The sequence below is a fragment of the Rhinopithecus bieti genome, unplaced genomic scaffold, assembly GCF_001698545.2.
Source record: "Rhinopithecus bieti isolate Rb0 unplaced genomic scaffold, ASM169854v2 scaffold_947, whole genome shotgun sequence".
Lineage (NCBI taxonomy): Eukaryota > Metazoa > Chordata > Mammalia > Primates > Cercopithecidae > Rhinopithecus > Rhinopithecus bieti.
In genome coordinates, this window is record NW_016803664.1 from 763,009 (window position 1) to 770,709 (window position 7,701).

Below are 7,701 nucleotides of genomic sequence, written 5' to 3' on the forward strand. Positions count from 1 at the left end.
TTTTTGAGACGGAGTCTCGCTCTGTCACCCAGGCTGGAGTGCTGTGGCCGGATCTCAGCTCACTGCAAGCTCCGCCTCCCGGGTTTATGCCATTCTCCTGTCTCAGCCTCCCGGGTAGCTGGGACTACAGGCGCCGCCACGTCGCCCGGCTAGTTTTTTTTGTAGTTTTTAGTAGAGACGGGGTTTCACCGTGTTAGCCAGGATGGTCTCGATCTCCTGACCTCGTGATCCGCCCGTCTCGGCCTCCCAAAGTGCTGGGATTACAGGCTTGAGCCACCGCGCCCGGCCTCTGTGTACTCTTGTACAGACAGAACGCCGGTGGTGACTTTTGGTTCTACCCTCGATGAATCGCTGGCTGAAAAGCTAAGAATTCAGGCTCAGAAGAAAGATCCAGTCTCCAGTCTATGCCCTTTTTCTCACACTCAGAGAGAGAAGGCTGGACTTCTCTGCTTAACATGGGAGTCTTCTACTCTTTTACGTGGAGTAACGACCTGAGTACAGCACATTAATTTTATAACTATTTTAGGAGCAGGGGAGGACTCTTGAGTTTTTTCAGAGATAATTAAAAATGGGGGAAAAAAGAAACCTGAAATAAACAAAAAGCAAGCTGAAGGCACCAGGGGTTTCTGAATAACATCTTCCCGGTTCAACAATTTTAAGAATTCCATAATGCAAAAGCAACCCCCACACATTCTCTCCCACATAAACATGCTTTTTATTTAAGCCACACTCAGCGACGGCAGCAGAATCTCTTGCCTGCACTTCTGTAGTTGCTTCATCCAGAGAGAATGTCATCTCCACAAACACGTTCTGAAGTGGGGCAAGGGGTGACCACCGGTCAGCAAACGCAGACACCTTCAGGGAGGAAGACTGAAGTTCCCAGTAAGCTGAGCAGCTCGCCACCCGGAAATCTGAGTTTTCACCACACTGAAATCTGATTTTCAACCTCAAGTACCAATGTTCCCTTGGCAGCAACTGAAAATTTTAGGCTTCTTGATATTTATCAACCAGCACATTCCTAGTAATTTTCCTGGTGTACCAGAAAGAGGTAATTATGTTCCTTCCGATAAACCATTTTATTATCACTGATAACTACATTTTTAAAATAACAAGAACCACTGAGCATGGAAGGGAGTCGACAAAAGACCACCAAGACATAAAAACCAATTGGGTTTTCTCTTTTGCAAAATCACCTGCTTTTATATGGAAAACTCATGGAACATAAAACCACATCCAATAAGTCAAAAAATAAAATAAAATAGTCAATAGGGAATGGGAGAACAGTAGAAAAATTAAGAGAGAGGAACAGACAGAAAGAGTGAAATAAGGGAAGAGAGAAACAGTGAGTAGAGTGGGGAGGCAGGCTGAAGGACAGCAGAGGAGACAGAGGAGGCCAGACAGACAGAGGAGGCAGGTGGCTCCAGGGCTCCCAGGGAGGAAGGGAGCTGGAGAAACTACTCCTCTCACATTCAGCTGCTCATTTGGCGTGTGAAGAACTAGATGGGCCATTTTTAATATGCTATGTTAGTTTCTCTACTCTTTTTAAAAAAAAAATCAAATATGCTCTTTCTTTGTCTTGACACATACACACGACGTTAAGTGTCATCAGGGAAGAATCATTTTTTCCACTTACAAAATGAAAATGCCTTCTCAAATTATCCACCGTTTTACTAAAAAGATCCTATTTTGAGCCAACACCCACCTGACTCTTCGGGTAAAGCATGGGTCTCACATCCACCATCGCATACCACGTGCTAGCAGACAGCTCCATGATTGTTCTGTGCACTTGCTTAATGATTTCATCAAATAATTTAGTCCAGTCAACAAATATTCATTGAGCCTCTACAGTGCTGAACAAGACACAGTCCCCACACTGCAGGAACTTCCATTCTGCAGGGAAATAACATTAGCAAGCCACTGTGCAAGAACAGAGGCGTTGGCCAGTGCTACTGGGCAGAAGGCAGGATCAGTTTGAACTGGGCCATCAGGAAAAGCATTTGAGGAACAGGCATTTGAGTCTGATATTCAAAGGGGTAAATGATGTGAATTCAGAGCAGCATGGGAAGGGGTGGAGAGGGGGCAAAGCAGAGGAAATACTGATTGCTGAGGACTATGGGACCCTTGGGTTCCTGTTGCTAAGCAGTGGCCGATTAGGCTGGAACGGTCGATTGAGGCCAGTGTGCACAGGCCTTCACTCCACAACTGCCCCAAACAGGAGAGAGACAGTAGAAGCAGAAAGGAAGGCACGAATGGAGGGAGACTGTGCAGGGAACACCTCAACTTGACCCAATGACCGGCTGGACGTGGGAGTGCAAGGAACAAAAAGTCAGAATAACCTCAAGTGTTCAAGCTCTGGTTACAGAGAAGAGGATGACGGCACTAATGTCATCAAGGAATGCACTGAGAGGGACACATTCCACTACTCATGAGAAACATCAGACAAGGCCAAGCTACAGGGCATTCTACCACATAACTGGACTGCACACTTCAAACGTGTCAAGGTTCACGAGAGACAGAATGACTGGGAAATTGTCCCAGATTAGAGGAAATGAAAGAGGCATGATAACGAATGTAACACAGATCCTGGATTGGATCCTGGACCGGAAAACATCTTCTTTTTTTAAAGATTTTTTTGGCCAGGTGTGACAGCTCACGCCCATAATCCCAGCACTTTGGAAGGCCGAAGCGGGCGTATCACCTAAGGTCAGAAGTTCAAGACCAGCCTGGCCAACATGGTGAAACCCCATCTCTACAAAATTACAAAAGTTAGCCAGGCATGATGGCAGGTGCCTGTAACCCCAGCTACTCGGGAGGCTGAAGCAGGAGAATTGCTTGAACCGGGGAAGTGGAGGCTGCCGTGAGCCGAGATCGTGCCATTACGCTCCAGCCTGGGCAACCAAGCAAGACTCTGTCTCAAAAACAGAACAAAACAATAAAGATCTTTTTTTCTCCTCTTTTGCTATGAAGGACACTATTAGGTCAATAGATGACACATGAATAAGGCCTGTTGATTAGATAATAACTCTTAATGCTAATTTTCCGATTTTGGCACTTATACAAGAAAATGTCCTTTTTAAAAGGAAATCTACACTTGAGTATTTAGGAGGACAAAGGTGTACCATGTCTACAACTTACTCTAAAATGGTTCAGGGAAAACGACAACATATGTATGTATGTATGTGTGTGTGTATACATATGTGTGTGCATAAGCACACAGACACACAGACACAGAGACAGAGAATGAGAGAATATGACAGAGTGAGAAAGGTAAAGCAAGTGTGTTAAAAATTAATATTTAGAGAATTTGGTTGAAAGGTATGTTGGGAATTATTTTAATTATTACGACTTTTCTTTCTTTTTTTTAGAGACGGAGCCTTGCTCTGTCGCTCAGGCTGGAGTGCAGTGGCATGATCTCAGCTCACTGCAACCTCCACCTCCTGGGTTCAAGCAATTCTCCTGCCTCAGCCTCCTGAGTAGCTGGGATTACAGGTGCTCGCCACCATGCCCAACTAATTTTTGTATTTTTTCAGTAGAGACCGGGTTTCACTATATGTTAGCCAGGCTGGTCTGGAACTGCTGACCTCAGGTGATCCACCCACCTTGACCTCCCAAAGTGCTGGGATTACAGGCATGAGCCACTGTACCTGGCCAATTATTGCAACTTTTCTATAAATTTGAATTATTCAAAGTAAAAGGTTTAAAAAGGGGAAAAATGATTACAGAAGCCAGGATGACAAGGTAGAGACAAAGCAGCCAGGCTTCTGAGTATTACATTCTGAGTGAAATGTGGGAGACAGCTCAGGGCCCAAAATATAGATTTGAAGGTACCTGGGGGCCCTGAGTAAACAGGGTTAAAAGTGGGACTCTAAGGTCAGACTGGTGGAGTCCCTTTCCCAGATCTGCTCCTTGAAAGCAGTGTTTTCTTTAAGTTATTCAAATCTCCCTCGACTTCAATTTCTGCACCTACATAGCGGGAGTAATCAGAGTCTCTGCCTCACAGAGTTGGAGTAAGGATTAGAGGAAGTAGTACAAGTGGGCGAGGGCGCCCAGTGAGGCGCGGGGAAAGCGCCCAGTGCTCTTTAAATACTACGGCGGGCTCAGAGGGGAGGCTGGGGCAGGGAGAAGGGAAGAGGAAAAGGAAAAGAAAGACCAAGGACAGGATCTCACAGCATCCCTGTGTCTACAGGCCAGGAAGAAAAAGGAAACAAATGAGGTTCGAGTATGCCTGGACAACCAGTGTCATGGAGACAGGGAGAGAGAGAGGCACAAAGGGCTGACTGCTGCCAGGAGACGCAGGGCAGGGACCAAGGAGAAGAAGGACAGGGCAAAGGCCTCAGATCTGCAGCCAGGACACCTATGCCAGAGCCCTCCAGGGAAGCAGTTTCAACAGAAAGATGAGGGTGAAACCAGAATAGGTTAGTGGACAAAGAAGACAACCTGAGGACAGTTCAACAGAGTAGCAGGGTCAAGAACAGTGCTGCCCCATACAAGAGCCATTGGCCCTATCTGACTACCTCAACTGGATTTAAGTTAGTTTAGAATTTACTAAAATGGAAAACTTGGTTCTCAGTCACACTAGCCACACTTCGTGTGCTGAAGAGCCACATGTGGATAGTGACTACCCTATGAGACCGTGCAGATATAAAATATTTTTCTCACCACAGAAAATTCTATTGCACAGAGCGAGGACCCTACCATAGTTTGTTATGGGGAGGATGACCCGTATGGTGGAGTAAGGGCTGGGGCAGAGTAGGGAAGGACCAAAGACACTGAAGAAGAGGAATAACAAATGCAGCCAGTTCCCAAAAGAGGTGAGAAGGAAGGAATCAAGACCAGAGAATGAAGAGTGTGGAGTGCATGTGGATTAACCTTGGGGAAGGGACTTGTAGACATTTTCTTCCTTTGAGAAAGAGGAAATAAAGAAGGACAAAGAGAGGAAGAGAAAGACACTTGGGGGCCTTGAGGAAGGTAAAGTGGGAATTGATCTGGTGAAATTAGAGCCAGCGTAAATTTTCAATGGAACCTGTCCAAAAGTCTTTGTGACTTCCTCCTGGATAATGTGGCAGGCTGGGAGAAGAAGAAGCAAGTAAGGGGGGTGATTTTGGATTGAGGACTGGAATATGAGAAGCCCAACACACTGAAACAAAGGATTCTGGGATCCCAGACAGAACAGATATGGCTAGCAACCTACATGCCCCAAGTGAAGAAATAGAGTCACAGAGTGGCTGACGGATTGGAACAGCAAGTGCTTAAGGGATCAGGATCCTCGGCGATGGTTAAAATCCAGAGCAGTATGTGGGTAGTATCAGCTAAACAGGCTGAAGTCCAAGTTCAAGATTTCGAAGGTTCAGTCTTGCTCAAGACTGAATAAGTCCAAGATGTTAGCTGAAGCACAGTGGAAACTGAGGCTATAGGAACAGATGTTGAGGAACTTCAAGGTCAAAGAATTAAGAGAGCTTCAACAGAAACCCCAAAGTCCCCGGCAAAAGACAAAGCAGAGAAGAGAACGAAGGTGGCTGCTCACGTTTTTTGTTTGTTTATCACTTTTTTGTAGCATTAAGTAAAGAGATCCCCACTGTACCTGGGTGTACATCAGAACTGCCCAGAGAGTTCTGTCTTCTCTTCATCCTCTCCTGCTGCTCCTCCTTTTGGGGTTTGTTTTAAAATTGGGATTTTAGGTCTTACTCCCCACCCTACCCCAGCCCCCAATGATTCTAATTTGGTATATCTGAGGGAGTCTAAAGACCAAGTTTTTCAAAATGTCCCAGGTGATTCTGAGGAGCCCCGAGGTTTGGGAAGCACTGGACCAGAAGATAAGAAAGAAGGCAGGGGCATAAGCAGACAGCACTACCTTCCGAGAGACTTGGTTGGTGATGGTGCCTTGGTTTGGAGGCAGCACTAAGGAGCAAGTGGAAGAGCCTCCCTACTCTGGTGAGGCAGCAGAGGACACTAGAGAAGGCTCTTCTGCAGGAAGTTGTTCACTCAGGCTCGGGTGCTCAGGAGAGAAGGTGGGCTCAGCTACAGAAAAAATGAAAATGCAAGAGTGTGGCTGCAGGATACAAGAAACAAGACATTGAAAGCCAGGTCGGAGCGACACAGCCTAGTGGCCTGCAGAGAGAGGAGGCTGAATAATGCACTAACGAGGGTTCCAAGCACCACGTGGTGTGGTTCATTAAAGGGTTGGTAGGGCTTCGTGGTTGAATCCCTGGGCACTCAGGATTTTTCTCTCCATATGCTATCAGATTTCTAACATGTAACACATTAAAGGTTATTAAGCCCTCAGGTAAACAAGCTTGCAGAAGCTTATTCATTAACATTGGAAACTGTGTCTTCCCAACCCACATTCTTATACAGATGAAATCAGATTCGAATGAAAATCAAGGGTAGCCTTTAAGTAGCAAGTCAGAAGGAGCAAGCAGGGATACCTGTGCGAGGGTACTTCCTCCCTTCCCCTCCGTGGAAGAGGGAAGTTTATAGACAGTGGATATGGAAGGGGGCCTAAGTGTCTTTTTTAGTATCAGTCAGTGCTAAAAATAGGATAAGTGCCACGGAATCCCCCCGCCCCCCAACACACACACACACACACGTTCAGTGACAGGGCACAGAAGACAGATACAGTGTGCAAACCTGGGGATGGTTCTCAGTAAAGAATATATTTACTCTACAAACCTAACTCTTATTTTAAAAGCAAGTTGCAAATGTTTGCCCCTGCTGCTGAGAGAGCTGCACTTTTGTGGATTCGAATCATTCTAGCGTTATTTCTGGTTACTCCTATGAAATAATTTCTAACACTGCCGTACACAGACTTCAAGCTGAGGACGAGAGCGCACGCGCACACACGCACACACACACGCGCGCACACACACACATAAACCTCGTGCACATTGAAGAAATGACTCACTTAATTTGCTGCTGCCTGCCACGATTGGGTTTTGATTTTACCTGTTCAAATACAAAGTTTCCTATTAGATTAACTACAGGAAAGAAGAACTTAGGAGCATTAATCCTGATTTTGTTCATGTCTTTAGGGCACCTAAGAGGTTTTAACCTGTGCATCTAAAGAAGCCGTTCTCCGGACCACCGACTGCTTGCTCCATAATCTTCCAGACAAGGATAACATTTCTTGCCACTTTAGGAGCCAATTAATGGAAACCCCTCCTAGAATAAACATGGTCAAGCTATGCATCTCCGGTACCTGCAGAACCGTACTTTAGGGCTCTTTCTCAGCTCGCAGTAGGATGGCACAATAGCATTCTGGAACTGCAAAGACCCCCTAGCCCCTCCTTTGAAAGATGAGAAAAAGCGAAGAGGCGGAAGAGCAGATGGTTAACCTGCCCAAGGTCACTCACTCTGAGTCGTGGCTCGGCTGACTCGCCTTTACCCCTGGCAATCCGTGCACCACCCCAGCTCCCCCAAACAGTCCCTCGGGCTTCGTTTGGTTCGCTAGCATGCAGCCCCCGCGAAAATGCAACGCCAGTTGCGCTCTGTGCCCAACTTCAGCCCTTCGCGTCACATGCAGTTAACCCTCTCGCCCGCGGCATGTCACATGGGCCACGCGCAGCTCTCTCTCCCCTACGCCTATCTCCTGAGCGGCTGCCCCAAGGTCACCGGCGGTCCCAGGGCGCTCCCGCCGCACAGCCCCGGAGGCCGCCCGGCCGGGGTTCCCGGGGCGCGGCACTCACCGGCGCGCGGGGCGGGCGC

The 7,701-nt window shown here is 47.0% G+C and overlaps 1 protein-coding gene across 6 annotated transcripts in view; it reads right to left on the reverse strand.

Annotated features, from left to right (window-relative positions):
- Positions 1-7,701, reverse strand: part of FAM81A (family with sequence similarity 81 member A) — a 166,848-nt gene that overhangs the window by 84,674 nt on the left and 74,473 nt on the right. Inside the window, exon 1 of one of the 6 annotated variants that reach the window (XM_017896107.1) lies at positions 7,683-7,701. The exons of 4 other annotated variants lie outside the window; for them this stretch is intronic. The gene's annotated coding sequence lies outside the window, so the exon portion shown is untranslated. Of the gene's footprint in view, positions 1-7,349; positions 7,391-7,682 lie in introns of those variants that run through there. One more of the 6 variants, XM_017896088.1, reaches the window with a different exon arrangement.